Raw genomic sequence first — 17,868 nt, 5'->3', positions numbered from 1 at the left:
AGAGATGTCTTGAAGTCAAAAGGAAATATAAGACTGCAGAGAAGGAGAGAGATCACGGCTGGAGATGTAGACTTGGGTACCATCATTATAGAGGTGGTAGTTGACGCCATGGGAATGAGTGAGTTCTCCAAGGGAGTGGGTGTAGATGGAGAATAGACGAGAACCCAGAACTGAACCTTGGGAGACCCCCACACTTAAAGGGTGGGATGCAGATGAGGAATCCATCAAGGAGGCTGAGAATGAACAGCTAGAGAGATAAGAGGAGAACCAGGAAAGGACAGAATATGGGAAGCCAAGGTTGGATAACGTTTCCAGGAGAAGGGAGCTAGGGAGTGCCTTTTCCCCCGGCCCCCACCCCCACCCCCCGGCTCCAAACATTTGGCATCCCAGGAGCTTCTGTAAATTTTTCCACCATACCCACCAGAACCTGACCTGCAAGGACAATTGTCCAAGACCCTTGCAATTGTGTGTCCAGAGCAGCCATTCCACTGCACTTGGGATCATTTGGTCCCAATCTGGAGGGGTCTCCAGGACAACCAGGAAGGTGAAGTCAGCCTTCTATGTAAGAATCCAGCCTCGGGGATGGAAGAGCCCAGAAGGCCAGGGGACAAACACTCCAGTGATCCACGGAGCATCCAATCCTGACCTGTGATTCAGGTTGGCCACCAAATCCCTACTGGATGTCCCCGACAGGATTTCCCTCTCCTTTTGTCATGCCATTGCAATAAAATCAGGATTTGGAAAAATGTTAGGAGATACCAACAACAGCCTTGAACTAATGTACTGGAGATAATTTCCTCTTCAAACACTCCCGAGTGTTCCTTTCAGGCCGCAGCAGGATCACGTAGCACTTGGGGACGAAGATGCAGCCGAGAAGCCCGGCACCAGAGGCCAAGATGGAGAAGATCTCCGCGGCTACCGTGGCCTTCCCCTTGGTGCTGTGGTATGCGGGGAGGAAGGAGGCCCAGACGCTGAAGAATACCAGCATGCTGAACGTGATGACCCTGGCCTCATTGAAGCTGTCGGGCAGCCTCCTGGCCAGGAAAGCCACAATGAGGCTAACCAGGGCCAGAACACCCAGGTAGCCCAGAAGACAGTAGAAGGCAGCACGGAGCCCTTATTACACTCAACAATGATGAGTCTCGTCTCAGAGTGCGTGTCTACCTCCAGGAAGGGGGGAACAGTGCCCAACCAGATCATGCAGATGGTCACCTGGACCAGGGAACAGGACAGGACTGTTGAGATAGAGGCTCTGGGTCCCACCCACCTCCTGACCCTGCTTCCCAAGCTCGTGGCCCTGAAGGCCAGAACCACGGTGAAGGTTTTGGCCAAGATGGAGGAGATGGCCATGGTGAACATACTGCATCAGCCTTCTCTCTGATCTCCCTTCCTCGTGTCTCTCCCCACTTCAATCCATACTTCATGCTGCTGCCCGGATTGTCTTTGTCCAGAAACGCTCTGGGCATGTTACTCCCCTCCTCAAAAATCTCCAGTGGCTACCAATCAATCTGCGCATCAGGCAGAAACACCTCACCCTCGGCTTCAAGGCTCTCCATCACCTCGCCACCTCCTACCTCAGCTCCCTATCCTCCTTCTACAGCCCACCCCGCACCCTCCACTCCTCTGCCGCTAATCTCCTCACCGTACCTCGTTCTCACCTGTCCCGCCATCGACCCCCGGCCCACGTCATCCCGCGGACCTGGAATGCCCTCCCTCTGCCTATCCGCCAAGCTAGCTCTCTTCCTCCCTTCAAGGCCCTACTGAGAGCTCACCTCCTCCAGGAGGCCTTCCCAGACTGAGTCCCTTCCTTCCTCTCCCCCTCGTCCCCCTCTCCATCCCCCCATCTTACCTCCTTCCCTTCCCCACAGCACCTGTATATATGTATATATGTTTGTACATATTTATTACTCTATTTATTTATTTATTTATCTTACTTGTACATATCTATTCTGTTTATTTTATTTTGTTAGTATGTTTGGTTTTGTTCTGTGTCTCCCCCTTCTAGACTGTGAGCCCGCTGTTGGGTAGGGACTGTCTCTATGTGTTGCCGACTTGTACTTCCCAAGCGCTTAGTACAGTGCTCTGCACACAGTAAGCGCTCAATAAATACGATTGATTGATTGATTGATTGAACACAACCCCAAAGGCCATTTGTCGAAGGAGGCAGGAAGCTGGAGTAGGTTGGCCGTTGAAGGTCAGAGCACAGAGAAAGCAGAGCCAGAGGGAGAGGAGAAGGGTGTAGCTGAGATTGCAGTTATGGGCTCGGACTATGGGGGTGTCTCGGTGCTTAATGAAGATTCCGAAAACCAGGACTGTGATGAAAGAGAAGGAGAGAGACATGCAGACCAGAATCAGTCCCAGAGGTTCCTTGTGGGACAGGAAAGTCACCACTTTGTGGAGAAAGCCATCTCTCTCCATGTTTGAATACTGATCATCAGGACACTTCACACACTGCTCCACGTCTGAAAGGAAAGAATCATTCAGTCACTCAGTCAATCCATAGTATTCACGGAGTGCTCAATGTGTGCAGAATGCTGTACTAAATGCTTGGAGGAGTACAATGAAACAGCATGGGTAGACACGTTACTTGCCCAGAAGAAGTTCACAGTATAAAAGGGAACACAGACTGTTATATATATATATATTAACAATGGATAGGCACATAAGTGCTCTGGAGGTGAGGGTGGGGTGAATATCAAGTGCTTAAAGCAGGAGGAAAAGAAGAAGGAACAGAGTCTTACTGCCCCCTATACCACATATTTCCTTCCTCCTAGGACAGGTTCATAGCCCAGGTTGGAATTTTTGCCTCTACATCAAACCCGACCTGCCTGGTCTTGAACACTCTCTCCTACCCCTATCCCCCCAACCCCTCTGTCCAGTGCCTAGTTTGTGTTTTCCATCCCTTGTTCTTGCTCTGCAGTCACACAAGTCCATGGGCAGAGAACCGCTGAGGAAAGACTCCTGGGCATCTGTGTCTGTAATCAGGCATGGCAATCTCTTGTCTCTTGTCTCTTGTCTGATTTACCGCTGCCTGTCTCTGTCTCCCCACATCCTAGGTCTCTCACCATCTGGCTCTTGTCTAAAGGCTGTCGGACAGTGAGATTCGTTTGGAGGCAGACTGTGGTCATGCAAGGAGCACATACGTACCTGTCTGGTTGGAAATCTCCCCCTCTGGGCACCGGACACAAAAATAGCAGCAAACGGCCAGCCCTTGCTGGGCATGTTTTCTGAATCCGGGTCCACAGCTCCTGCTGCATCGTGAGCTTGGCGCATGAATTCTCATGACAGAGGACAGTGAAAGTGGAGCTTCACAGCCCCGAACCCACTTGGGTGATCCTAGGACCCCCCACCAAGAGGCATCCTCACAACCTCCCAACAGGTTTGAACTCCAACACGGACTGGGCTACAGCTGCCTTTCTTCTCCACCTCCCTACTTTTCCTCCTCCCTGCTCGGAGTCTGGGGCTGCAGGGGACCAGGGGGACCAAGTCCCATTTACAATCTATTGACAAGGTCAACTTGAGCCTACTCCAGGGTCAAAAATAATTTCCAGACATTCCTTGATCCTCCCACCCTTGCTCACTGCAGGAAAGTTTCTTTCCTGACCTCCACCCCCTGGCAGCATAAACCTTAAATTCTTAACTGTATTCAGGAAGTTGTGTCTGGAAAACCGTGCCAGGAAGGTGCAAGGTTCCGAATAGATGAATACTAAAATATTTTCATTTATCTTTGACCATCTTGGGGCTGCCTTTCCACTCCTGGAGTTCTCACCAGGGAAATTGCTCTGAGATTCCCAGTTCACCAAGTGTGGTTGCTGTGATCACCAATATGTGCTCTCACCGAGACTATGTGGGGATCACATTCCTCAGGTGATCCTTTGGCAGGGTGACACAGCCATAACCAACTCCTGCCCTTGGAGATGATCAGAGGGAAGCCATGCCAGTTCAGGCCTCTCTCCACATGAACCCCCACCCCTGAAAGAGCCAATCCCTAGCTAGCCCAGCCCAGGAGATGGCCAAGCAAAGCCACCCGCAATTACCAGCTCCCCTCCAGGACACCTGGGACCCAGCTCCTATGGTGATCTATTCATGTCAGGCTTTAGGGATTTAAGCCTCAGCTGAGGCTCCTCAGCTTCAGTGGACTGCTATGTTGCATCCCCAGAACCCCATGCCACTGGAGAAGCAGCATGGTGTAGTGAATAAAGTATGGGCCTGGGAGTCAGAAGGCAGTCTGTCACTTGTCTGCTATGTGATCTTAGGCAAGTCACTTAACTTCTCTGTGCCTCGGTTACCTCATTTGTGAAATGGGGATTGAGACTGTGAGACCCACATGGGATAGGGACTTCGTCCAACCCCATTTACTTGTAGCCACCCTACTGCGTAGTAAAGTTCCTGGAACAAAGTAAGCACTTAAGAAATAGCATTATTATTATTATTATTATTATTATTATTATTATTATTATTATTGGCAGGGAGCAGTCTGGAGGGAGGGCACTAGGCTGGCATCAGATGACATCATATCACAGGGGAGGGATGACAGGTAACATCTTGAGTTGTAGCTTCTCCCCTTCATCTCGGGATTGACAGAATTAATAGGACCCCCAGGCACACCCACTTAGGCCTAGTTTGAGTGTTTAATTGCCCCTGATGTGTCTGACTACAGTCCCCTCTCCCCCTTTTAATCTCAGATCATTCTCCCCTTGAGGATCAAGGTCAATGTTTCTTTGCCACCTAAGTATTCTTTCCCAGCTCTAGTTACAGTGCTGTGCACACAATACGCACTCCCACAATACAATCACTACTAGAAACCTGGGACTACTGCCCCAGAACAGCTGGGAATTCCCATTGGCTGCTTACCTGAGAGGATCCCCCTGGCCACATGACTATTGCTTCATTGATGAAAACATCTTGGTCATGGGGTGCCTGGGGGTCCACCTCCCCGACTTTCACCAACTCACAAGTTCCATTGGGAGAGATCACAAAGTTCAGAATCTCAAATTTTCCAGTAGATTTGTGGTTCTGATCCAGAATCACTGGTTCCCCCACAGGCTTGTCAAACTGGACTTGGCTCAGAAACTCATGGAGCTGAAATGGATAAAAGGAAACTCTGGAGACTTCCTGACTCCAGGGGAGATGAGATTAGCTGCAATGGAGTTTGATGTGCTCAGTTTGTTTGTTTGATAGTACAGTGCTTAGTACAGTGCTCTGAACACAGTAAGCACTCAATAAATACGATTGAATGAATGAATGAATGATAGAATGTGTTAAGCGCTTCCTATTTGTAAAACATTTTTCCAAGTGCTGGGGTACGTACTAGTCATTTAGGTCAGACACAGTCCCTGTCTGGCATGGGGTTCACAGTACTAAGTGGGAAGCAGAACAGGTATTGAATCCCCATTTTACAGTTGAGGAAACTGAGCACAGAGAAGTACGTGACTTGTCCAAGATCACACAGCTTAGAGAAGCAGTGTTGCTCAATGGAAAGAGCACGGGCTTTGGAGAAAGAGGTCATGGGTTCGAATCCCCGCTCTGCCAATTGTGAGCTACGTGACTTTGGGCAAGTCACTTAACTTATCTGTGCCTCAGTTACCTCATCTGGAAAATAGGGATGAAGACTGTGAGCCCCACGTGGGGCAACCTCATCACCTTGTATCCCCCCAGCGCTTAGAACAGTGCTTTGCACATAGTAAGCGCTTACTAAATGCCATCATTATTATTATTATTAATTGGAACAACAATTGGCAGAGCTGAGATTAGGACCTAGGTCCTCGGACTCTCAAGCCCCATGCTTTTTCCACCTGGCCATGCTGACAGTTGGGTCAGTGATTCAGAGGTTGGGGTTGAATGGCCAAATTTCCCCTATGTGACAACTGAAGGTCAGCATGACTTAGTGGAAAGCACTCGGACCTGGGAGTTGTAGGGCCTGAGTTCTAATCCTGGCTCTGCCACTTGCCTGCTCTGTGACCTAGGGCAAATCACTTAACTTCCTACACCTCAATGGTCTCATCTGTAAAATGAGGATTCAATACCTCTTCTCCCTACCACTTGAACTGTGGGCCCCATGTTGAACAGGACTGTTTCTGCCTTCATTATCTTGTATCAACATCTGTTTTTAATAAAGTGCTTGGCACTGAGTAAGAATTTAGCAAATATCATTATCATCATGACTTCCTAAGGAAACTGAAACTGGTTGGCAAAAAAGAAGACCTGGAACCTGGGAGCAGTCAACCCACAGGGAGGTGATTTCTGCTCTCCCACATTTGGCCCTACTGATGCCCATGCTTCTCCAGATCTCTCTTCCTCCCTCCCACCTCAGCCACCCAGCCCAGGAGTCAGGAAAGTCTCTGTCTCTCCCTCTCCCTCTCCCTCGACAGGAAAGGGAGAACAAAGAAGGTAACAGAACTGATCTCCTCGTGAGAATATTCTCCATCTCATACATACATAGACAAGGAGGAGGAAAGGGAAGGGCATGGTTGTCTAAAAATAAGAGTCAGCCCCACCCCAGTACCAATTGCCCAGCTGACCCCTTGCACTCTGAAGTTAGTTTGTGGAGATGGGGAGCAGAAAGCTGTGCACAGGAGGAAGAAGGGCAGGGGCAATGACTGAGATGATGAGGATGGAGAAATGTGAAGCTCTGCTCTGTGACCACCCCCCAGTACCCACCATCTCCAATGGTATAGCATTGGTTATTCTAATGGATACAAATTTGAAGAAAGCAGTACTCGTGGTGATAATCACCATCTCTGAGTGCATGGCAGGCTGAAAAGTCCAATCTGAGATGCATGCTCCCAGCCAAAAAGGCTCTCCCTTGTCATGTTCTTAAGTTTTAACGTTTGCAGTTCCTAGAACTGTGTTCTCTTTTCCCTGAAATGGATAACCTACATCCTAAATAAGAATAAGAATAATAATGATGGCATTTGTTAAGCGCTTACTATGTGCAAAGCACTGTTCTAAGCGCTGGGGGGATACAAGGTGATCAGGTTGTCTCCATGGGGCTCACAGTCTTCATCTCCATTTTACAGATGAGGTAACAGGCTCAGAGAAGTTAAGTGACTTGCCCAAGGGCACACAGCAGACATGTGGCGGAGCCAGGATTCGAACCCATGACCTCCGACTCCAAAGCCCGGGCTCTTTCCACTGAGCCACGATTAATAATACTTGTGAATTTCAAATTCTTTATTCAATCAATTGTATTTATTGAACACTTACTGTATGCAGAACACTGTACTAAGCGCTTGGAAAGTATAATTCAGCCACAAATAGAGGCAACCCCTACCCAACAACGAGCTCACAGTCTATAAGAGGGAGACAGACAACAAAACAAACTGAAACAAGTATACTGGTATCAACAACTACCCTCTGTGATGTCATCACCTACTTAAATCATTGCTACTGTGTTATTCCTATTGCATTTCACTTGTTAACCTCCAGCTGCGCTGTCATTTACCTTGCTGACCTCACCGTGAACTATCAATTCCCCTGCTCCCGACTACCATTTCCATTCCTCACCTTCCCCTTCCCCTCTCGCACCCAGCTCTTTCCCTCCCTCTCCCCCACCACAACCCCTCCCCCTCACTCCCTACCCAGGATCCCTCTGTACCAGCACCAACCCTCAACTCCTCCCTCCCAGCCCTCTCCCTCCCCTCCTCCACACCCCAACCCCATCTCAATTCTCCTTTCTCATCGCCACGCCTCTTCCCACTCTCCCCGCCGAGGCCCCCACCATCTCATCCCAATCGAAACCCTGCCCACCCCTCGCACCCTTCCCCCTCCATCCCCTCCCTCCACTGCTGCTGCCAAGTGTGGCTTTAGGAACGCCCGCTCCATTGTAGGTAAGCTCCCTTTCATCCTGGACCTATTCCTTTCCAGCTCTCTACTCCTCCACGCCCTAACTGAAATATGGCTGTCTCCGGTCAACACGGTCTCTTCTGCTGCTCTCTCTAGTGAAGGCCTCTTCTTCTCCCACTCCCCCAGACTCACCGGAAAAGGAGGAGGTGTCGGTTTCCTTCTCACCCCCCAATGTTGGTTTCGCACTATCCCTCCTCCCCCTTCCTTTTCCTTCCCTTCCTTTGAAGCCCACATTATTCGCCTATACCACCCCCTCCTGATTCTTTTAGCTGTCATCTATTGCTTCCCCCACCCCGGCCCCACCTCCAACTTCTTTAACGATTTTGACCCCTTTCTCACCTTCCTTCTTTCCTTTACCATGCCCATTCTGATCCTCGGAGACTTCAACATCCACATGGGTATCCCTGGTGACTCTTCCGCCACCTGCCTTCTATCTCTCCTTGACGCTGCCAACCCCCTGCTCCACCCCACCTCGCCCACTCACCAACTTGGTCACACCCTCGACCTCATCATGTTCTACCACTGCATTATCTCCACCCTCACCAACTCTGAAATCCCTCTCTCTGATCATAACCTTCTCACCTGCCTCCTCACTCACACTCCTCTCCCCTGTAAATTTATATTACTACCCCACAGAGACCTCCACACTCTCGACCCCATCCATCTTTCTCAGCGCATCACACCCAATCTCACCTCCGTCTCCTCTGTACCTAATCTTGATGAACAGATTACTGCTCTCAACTCTATCCTTTCTACTCAGCTCAACTCAGCTCGCTCTCACACCCTCCGCTCGTCTGCCGCTAATCTCCTCACCATACCTCGTTCTCGCCTGTCCTGCCATCGACTCCCGGCCCACGTCATCCCCCGGGCCTGGAATACCCTCCCTCCCAACATTCGCCAAGCTAGCTCTTCCTCCCTTCAAGGCCCTACTGAGAGCTCACCTCCTCCAGGAGGCCTTCCCAGACTGAGCCCCTTCCTTTCTCTCCCCCTCGCCCCCCTCTCCATCGCTGCTCTCGTACCACTAACCAGCAGCCCTGGATAACTGCCACTGTCCGCCTCCTTAGCTCTTATGCTCGAGCTGCTGAACGCTGCCTGCAAAGGTCTAAACACCAGGCCAACCACGTTCACTTCAAGTTTATCATTTCCTGCCTTAACTCTGCCTTCTCCTCTGCCAGACAAAAGTATTTCTACTCCCATATTGTATTGACACCTATGCCCATCATCCCCATCAGCTCTTTCGTACATTTAACTCCCTTCTCATGCCCCCGGTCCTCCCCCTCCTCCTTCCCTCACCCCCAACGATCTGGCCTCCTACTACATTAGTAAAATTAACTCCATCAGGTCTAAGCTCCCCAAAGTCACTCCTCCCCCTTCTCCAACACCCCTGCTCACAACCCTCTCCGCTACTCTCCCATCCTTCCCAGCAGTATCCTCAGATGAGATCTCCTCCCTACTCTCAAGTCCTACTCCGGCCACCTGAGCTTCTGATCCCATTACCTCTTATTTTAGGAAATCTCTCTCCCCGTCCCTCATTCCCTCCTTAACTTCCATCTTCAACGGCTCATCATCATCATCATCAATCGTATTTATTGAGCGCTTACTGTGTGCAGAGCACTGTACTAAGCGCTTGGGAAGTACAAGATGGCAACATATAGAGACAGTCTCTACCCAACAGTGGGCTCACAGTCTAAAAGGGGGAGACAGAGAACAAAACCAAACATACTAACAAAATAAAATAAATAGAATAGATATGTACAAGTAAAATGAATAAATAAATAGAGTAATAAATATGTACAAGCATATATACATATATACAGGTGCTGTGGGGAAGGGAAGGAGGTAAGATGGGGGGATGGAGAGGGGGGCGAGGGGGAGAGGAAGGAAGGGGCTCAGTTTGGGAAGGCCTCCTGGAGGAGGTGAGCTCTCAGTAGGGCCTTGAAGGGAGGAAGAGAAAGCTTGGCGGATGTTGGGAGGGAGGGCATTCCAGGCCCGGGGGATGATGTGGGCCGGGGGTCGATTGCAGGACAGGCGAGAACGACGTACGGTGAGGAGATTAGCGGCAGAGGAGCCGAGGGTGCGGGGTGGGCTGTAGAAGGAGAGAAGGGAGGTGAGGTAAGAGGGGGCGAGGTGATGGAGAGCCTTGAAGCCCAGGGTGAGGAGATTCTGCCTGATGCGCAGATTGATTGGTAGCCACTGGAGATTTTTGAGAAGTGGAGTAATATGCCCAGAGCGTTTCTGGACAAAGATAATCTGGGCAGCAGCATGAAGTATGGATTGAAGTGGGGAGAGACACGAGGATGGGAGATCAGAGAGAAGGCTGATGCAGTAGTCCAGACGGGATAGGATGAGAGCTTGAATGAGCAGGGTAGCGGTATGGATGGAGAGGAAAGGGCGGATCTTGGCAATGTTGCGGAGCTGAAACCGGCAGGTTTTGGTGACAGCTTGGATGTGAGGGGTGAATGAGAGAGTGGAGTCCAGGATGACACCAAGGTTGCGGGCTTGTGAGACGAGAAGGATAGTAGTGCCGTCAACAGAGATGGGAAAGTCAGGGAGAGGGCAGGGTTTGGGAGGGAAGACAAGGAGTTCAGCCTTGGACATGTTGAGTTTTAGGTGGCGGGCAGACATCCAGATGGAGATGTCCTGAAGGCAGGAGGAGATGCGAGCCTGGAGAGAGGGGGAGAGAGCAGGGACAGAGATGTAGATCTGGATGTCATCAGCGTAGAGATGATAGTTGAAGCCGTGGGAGTGAATGAGGTCACCAAGGGAGTGCGTGTAGATCGAGAACAGAAGGGGACCAAACCTGAACCTTGGGGAACCCCCACAGTAAGAGGATGGGAGGGTGAGGAGGAGCCTGCAAAAGAGACTGAGAATGAACGACCGGAGAGATAAGACGAGAACCAGGAGAGGACGGAGTCTGTGAAGCCAAGGTCAGATAGCGTGGCTCACTCTCCACTGGGTCCTTCCCCTCTGCCTTCAAACATGCCCACGTCTTCTCAATTCTAAAAACACCCTCTCTTGACCCCACCTCCCCTTCTAGTTATCACCCTATCTCCCTCGTACCATTCCTTTCCAAACTCCTTGAACGAGTTGTCTACATCCGCTGCCTCGAATTCCTCAACGCCAACTCTCTCCTCGCCCCCCTCCAATCTGGTTTCCATCCCCTACATTCCACCGAAACTGCCCTCTCAAAGTTCACCAATGACCTCTGCTTGCCAGATCCAACGGCTCCTACTCTATCTCAATCCTCCTCAACCTCTCAGCTGATACTGTGGACCACCCCCATTCTCCTTTACACGCTATCCAACCTTGGCTTCACAGACTCTGTCCTCTCCTGGTTCTCCTCTTGTCTCTCCGGTTATTCATTCTCAGTCTCCTTTGCGGGATCCTCCTCCCCCTCCCATCCCCTTACTGTAGGGGTTCCTCAAGGGTAGTCCTTGGTCCCCTTCTGTTCTCTATCTACACTCACTCCCTTGGTGACCTCATTCACTCCCACGACTCCAACTATCATCTCTATGCTGATGACACCCACATCAACATCTCTGCCCCTGCTCTCTCTTCCTCCCTTCAGGCTCGTGTCTCCTCCTGCCTTCCCCCATCTGCATCCGGATGTCTGCTCACCATCTAAAACTCAATATGTCCAAAACTGAACTCCTTATCTTCCCGCCCAAACCCTGCCCTCTCCCTGACTTTCCCATCTCTGTTGACGGCACTACCATCCTTCCCGTCTCACAAGCCCGCAACCTTGGTGTCATCCTCGACTCTGCTCTCTCGTTCATCCCTCACATCCAATCTGTCACCAAAACCTGCCGGTCTCATCTCCGCAACATCGCCAAGATCACCCTTTCCTCTCCATCCAAACTACTACCCTGCTCGTACAATCTCTCATCCTATCCCGACTGGATTACTACATCAACCTCCTCTCTGATCTCCCATCCTCCTGTCTCTCCCCACTTCAGTCTATACTTCACACCGCTGCCCGGATCGTCTTTGTACTGAAACGCTCTGGGCATGTTACTCTCCTCCTCAAGAATCTCCAGTGGCTACTAGTCAACCTATGCATCAGGCAAAAACTCCTCACTCTCGGTTTCAAGGCTCCGTATCACCTCGCCCCCTCCTACCTCACCTCCCTTCTATACTTCTACAGCCCAGCCCACACCCTCCGCTCCTCTGCCACTAACCTCCTCACTGTGCCTCGCTCTCGCCTGTCCCGCCGTCGACCCCTGGCCCATGTCCTCCCCCTGGCCTGGAATGCCCTCCCTACACCCATCTGCCAACTAGTGCTCTTTCTCCCTTCAAAGCCCTACTGAGAGCTCACCTCCTCCTGGAGGCCTTCCCAGACTGAGTCCCCTCCTTCCTCTTCCCCTCCCCATCCCCCCCGCCCTAACTCCTTCCCCTCCCCACAGCACCTGTATATATGTTTGTACAGATTTATTACTCTATTTAATTTACTTGTACATATTTGCTATTCTATTTATTTTATTTTGTTAATATACTTTGTTTTGTTGTCTATCTCCCCCTTCTAGACTTAAGCGATAAGCGCTTAGTACAGTGCTCTGCACACAGTAAGCGCTCAATAAATATGATTGAATGAATGAATGAATGACTGTGAGTCCGTTGTTGGGTAGGGACTGTCTCTATATGTTGCCAACCTGTACTTCCCAAGCGCTTAGTACAGTGCTCTGCACACAGTAAGCTTTCAATAAATACGATTGAATGAATGAATGAATGAATGAATGAATACTGTACATGCCCAAGCACTTAACATAGTGCTCGGCACACAGAAAGCAGTCATTAAGTACCATTGTTTAATTGATTGATTGATTTAGACCTTCCTTATTTGCAAGGATATGTCTGGCTGGACCAGCTGAAATATCACTGATTATAATTAAAACAAACCAATACTTTTGTCCAAACCTTAGCTACAGTTTAACCAGATGCCCAAGAGGGATTTCTTGCATTAGGGCAGTGTTTCTCTATTCTCCTACCTGCAGTTTTATTTCAGTGCATAGATTTCTAGGACTTGGTCCTTGAACCCAGTCCTGTATATATCAGAGTTTGAAGGATGAGGTTTCTCTGAAGGACTAAGTTTCGACAAGGCCCTCTACTTCTTAACTTTAGAAAGGCCTTCCTCTTGTGACCTCTAGGCTGAAATCTCCTTTTGCATAGGGAATGTTTCGACCAACTCTGCTATTATGTACTCTCCTAAGTGCTCAGGACTACGCTATGAACACAGTAAGCTCTTAACAAACACCATTGGTCAACTGATAGATTACGCTGCTCGCTATACCAGCGGGGGAATATTACCTGCCATGGACGAGGCACCAGGTTGTCCTCATTTTCCAATGATTCCGGGTCTAAGCAGGTTAGAAGCAAGTCCTGGAGCCCCTGGGCCACAGCATACATGGCGTTCTACACACTGTAACTCAGAGTAGACATCGTCAGAGAAAAAACGTGTGCAGCAAGCATCTCCAAGGAAGCATTTTCTGAGCATTTTCTTCCACTCAGTTCAGGCAGTGAAAAGGAACAGTCAAAGGCAGACTCTCAGAATTCTTTCAAGATAGTGGCTTCTGGATATTTTGCTAGTTTGTCTGTAAAAAATCTCTGAAACCAGGAGCCTCTTTAGCAGCGTTCACCAGAGTCAAAGTCCCATGAAAATCATAACTACTTGTTTCATACGTCTTGCTCAAACTAACGTCCCAGTAAAAGGTGATGACCCAAACCATCTTGGACAGTCCAGAAATCTCTATTACAAATCTCAGAAAGTTCAGGGTCTCTGCATCACCATAGGCAGCCATTACTGAAGCTGATGTAACCATGACACTGGAGTAGATTCTCCAGGCTGAATAAAAGTTGAACTTTCCACTAGGGATCATCTTGGTAAAAGCTGCACAAACACTATTCTTGACCACCTCCCTGGTCACATTCGAGAGAAATCTCTCTCCTCTCATATCACCTGACACCGTGACCCCCACCCAGGTCCAGCTGAAATGCACCATTAACCGGACCATCCTCTGAGGCAGAGAGGAGATTCTGGGGGACACCTGATAGAGAGATGGAAACTGTACCTTGTCACTCAGGATCGGGTCAAATGGGCCATAGGTGATCTGGATAGAGACCAATAGAACTAAGTGGGAGGTGTGATAATGTAATAAATCCATCAAAAGTATTTACTTAGTTCCTGCTTTGGAAAGCACACTGTTCATACCACTAGGGAAAAGATAAAATAAAAGCAAAAAGCAGCAATCCCTACCCTTAAAGAGGTTTTAGTCCATTAGTCCAATTTATTGAGCATTTACTGTGGGGAGATAACTGGGAGAGAAAAATATAACAGGGCTGGTAAGCATGTCTCCTGCCCACAATGAGCTAACATAGAAGGAGACAGACACTGAAATAAATTATGGCTATTTATATAAGTGCTGTTGGGCGGAGGGGATGAATAAATGGAACAGAGCTAATCAGAAGGGAGTTGCAGAAGTCAGAGGGTGTAGGGGACATGAAGGCTTATTCAGGAAAGGCTCCTTGGAAGAGATGTGGTTTTAGAAAGGCTTTGAAGGTGGAGACAGTGATCATCAGACAAATACGAAGGGGTACAGAGTTCTGGTCCAGAGGCAGGATGTGGGTGAGGGATCAGGAGCGAGGTAGACAAGATCAAAGTACATTGAGTAGGTTGATAGTAGTGAGGGAAGGGTGTGAGATGGGTTGTAGTAGAAAAGCACCTCTATGCTGATGATACTCAAAGCTACAACTCCAGCCCTGATCACCCTCCCTCTCTGCAATCTTGTATTTCCTCCTGTCTTCAAGATATTTCTACTAGGATGCCCTCCTGTCACCTCAAACTTAATATGGCTAAAAAGTAACTTTTTATCTTCCCACCCAAACTCTGTCCACCCACTCACTTTCCCATCTGTTGATGGCACCACCATCTGTACTGTCTCAAAAGCCTGTAACCGTAACCTCTCTCCTAGACCCCCTTCAGTCTGACTTCCATTCCCAACCCTTCACCGAAGCTACCCTCTCAAAGGTCACTAATGACATCCTTCTTGCCAAATACAATGGCTCCTACTCTAGCCTAATTCTCCTCGACCTCTCAGCTGCTTTTGACATTGTGGATCATCCCCTTCTCCTCAACACCTTATCCAACCTTGGCTTTACTGACTTCTTCCTCTCATGGTTCTCCTCTTATATCTCTGGCCGTTCATTCTCAGTCTCCCTCAGGGGCTCCTCTTCCCCCTCCAATCCCCTTACATAGGGGTTCCAGAAGGGTCAGATCTTGGTCCCCTTCTGTTCTCCATATATACTCACTCCCTGGTGAGCTCATTTGCTCCCATGGCTTCAACTATTATCTTTACGCTAATGTCACCCCAATCTACAACTCCTCCCCTGTTCTCTCTTCCTCCCTCCAGGCTCATGTCTCTTGCCTTCAGGACATCTCCACCTGGATGTCTGCCTGCCACTTAAAACTCAACATATCAAGACTGAGCTCCTTATCTTCCCTCTCAAACCCTGCCCTCTCCCTGACTTTCCCGTCACTGTGGACAACACTACCATCCTTCCTGTCTCACAAGCTCACGAACTTGGTGTCATCATTGACTCTGGTCTCTCATTCACCCCACACATACAATCTGCCACCAAACCCTGCCGGTTTCACCTCCACAACGTCGCTAAGATCTGCCCTTTCCTCTCCATCCAAACTGCTACCTTGCTGGTTCAAGCTCTCACCCTATCCCGACTGGATTACTACATTAGCCTCATTTCTGATCTCCCATCCTCCTGTCTCTGCCCACTTCAGTCTATACTTCACTCTGATGTCCAGATTATCTTTCTTTAGAAACGCTCTGGGCATGTCACTCCCCTCCTCAAAAATCTCCAGTGGTTGCTTATCAACCATCGCATGAAGCAAAAACTCCTCATAATTGGCCTCAAAGCTCTCCATCACCTTGTTCCCCCCTGCCTCACCTCCCTTCTCGCCTTCTCATCCTCACTGTGCTTTGTTCTCGTCTGTTCCGCCGTCGATCCCTGGCCCACATTCTACCTCTGGCCTGGAATGCCCTCCATCCACACATCAGCCAAATTAGCTCTCTTCCTCTCTTCAAAGCCCTACTGAGAGCTCACTTCCTTCAGGATGCCTTCCCAGACTGAGTCCTTCCTTATTTTCTCCTCCTCCTCCCTTCCCTATCGCTCCCAATCCCTCCCTCTGCCCTAACCCTTCCCCCTCCCCACAGCACTTGTGTATATTTGTACATATTTATCACTCTATTTTATTAATTATGTGTATATATCTATAATTCTATTTATTTTGATGGTATTTACACCTGTCTACTTGTTTTGCTTTGCTGTCCGTCTCCCTCTTTAAGACTGTGAGCCCATTGTTGAAGCAGCGTGGCTCAGTGGAGAAGAGCCCGGGCTTTGGAGTCAGAGGTCATGGGTTCAAACCCCGGCTCCGCCAATTGTCAACTGTGTGACTTTGGGCGAGTCACTTAACTTCTCTGTGCCTCAGTTCCCTCATCTGTAAAATGGGGATTGAGACTGTGAGCCCCACGTGGGACAACCTGATCACCTTGTAACCTCCCCAGCGCTTAGAACAGTGCTTTGCACATATTAAGCGCTCAATAAATGCTATTATTATTATTATTATTATTATTATTATTATTATTATTATTATTGAGTAGGGACTGTCTCTATATGTTACCTAATTGTACTTTACAAGCGCTTAGTACATTGCTCTTAATACAGTAAACGCTCAATAAATTCGATTGAATGAACGAATGAATGAACCTTGACATTATCCCTGAAACCTCTCTTTCATTCAACCCACATATTCAAGCCCTCACTAAATCCTGTCAGTTCTACCTTCACGACATTGCTAAAATCCACCCCTCCCTCTCCATCCAAACTTCTACAGCATTAATGCAAGAACTTATTCTATCCTGCCTTGATTAATGTTATCAGCCTCCTTGCTGATCTTCCTGCCTCCTGCCTCTCCCCATACCACTCCATACTTGACTCTGTTGCTCGGAACATTTTCCTTCAAAAATGTTCTGACCATGTTTCCCCACTCTTCAAGAAACTCAAGTGGCTGCCCATCCACCACTGCATCGAACAAAATCTCTTCATCATTGACTTTAAAGCACTAAATTTCTTTGCCCCCTCCTACCTCGCCTCCCTACTCTCTTACTACAACCCATCTCGCACACTCTGATCGTCCAGTGCTAACCTTCTCGTTGTACCTTGATCACATCTTTCTCACCACTGACCTCTTGCTCAGGTCCTACCTCAGGCCTGGAACATCCTTCCTCCTCATATCAAACAGAAAAATACACTCCCCCACTTCGAAGCCTTATTGAAGGCTCATCTCCTCCCAAGAAGCCTTCCCTGACTAAGCCCTCCTCTCCTCTTCTCCCATTCCCTTCCTGTGGCTGCCTGGCATGCTCTCTTCATTTATCCTCCCTCCTATTACCACTTTGCATATATGTATAGATCTGTAATTGATTTATTAATTTATTTCTTTCATTAATGTCTGTCTCCCCCTCTAGGCTGTGAGCTCATTATGAGCGGGGGGTGTATGTGTTTCCTGTATTGTACTCTCCTAAGTTCTTAGTACCGTGTTTTGTACACGGTAAGAGCTCCATAAATACAATCGAATAAATGAATGAAAAGGAAGGTAAGATAGGAAGGGGCAGGTGATTGAGTATAATGAAGTCTATAGTAAAAAGATCCTTTTTGATGAGGAGCTTGATGGGCAATCACTAGAGGTTCATTGAGGAGTGGCAAAACATGGATTGAATGTGTTTTACAAATATGATAGAGGCAGCAGAGTGAAATATGAACTGGAATGGGCAGATTTACAGGCTTGTGAGACAGAAACAGAGAGGAAGATAATGCTATCTACATGATTGAAAAGTCATGGGAAGTATAGGGCTTGAGTGGGAATATGAGTTCTGTTTTGGACACGCTAGTTGTGAGTTGTAAGCAGGATATCCAGGTAGTGATGTTATGAAGGTAGGGGAAATATGAAACTGCAGA

At 48.8% G+C, this 17,868-nt stretch overlaps 1 pseudogene; it reads right to left on the bottom strand.

Moving 5' to 3' along the window:
• Positions 1 to 775: 775 nt before the first annotated feature.
• On the bottom strand, positions 776 to 14,003 carry LOC119923534 (annotated as a pseudogene).
• Between the last annotated feature and the right edge of the window lie 3,865 nt (positions 14,004 to 17,868).

Source organism: Tachyglossus aculeatus, unplaced genomic scaffold (assembly GCF_015852505.1).
Source record: "Tachyglossus aculeatus isolate mTacAcu1 unplaced genomic scaffold, mTacAcu1.pri scaffold_1_arrow_ctg1, whole genome shotgun sequence".
Lineage (NCBI taxonomy): Eukaryota > Metazoa > Chordata > Mammalia > Monotremata > Tachyglossidae > Tachyglossus > Tachyglossus aculeatus.
Note: the sequence above shows the minus strand (reverse complement) of the source record. Positions and strands in the feature narration are given on the sequence as shown.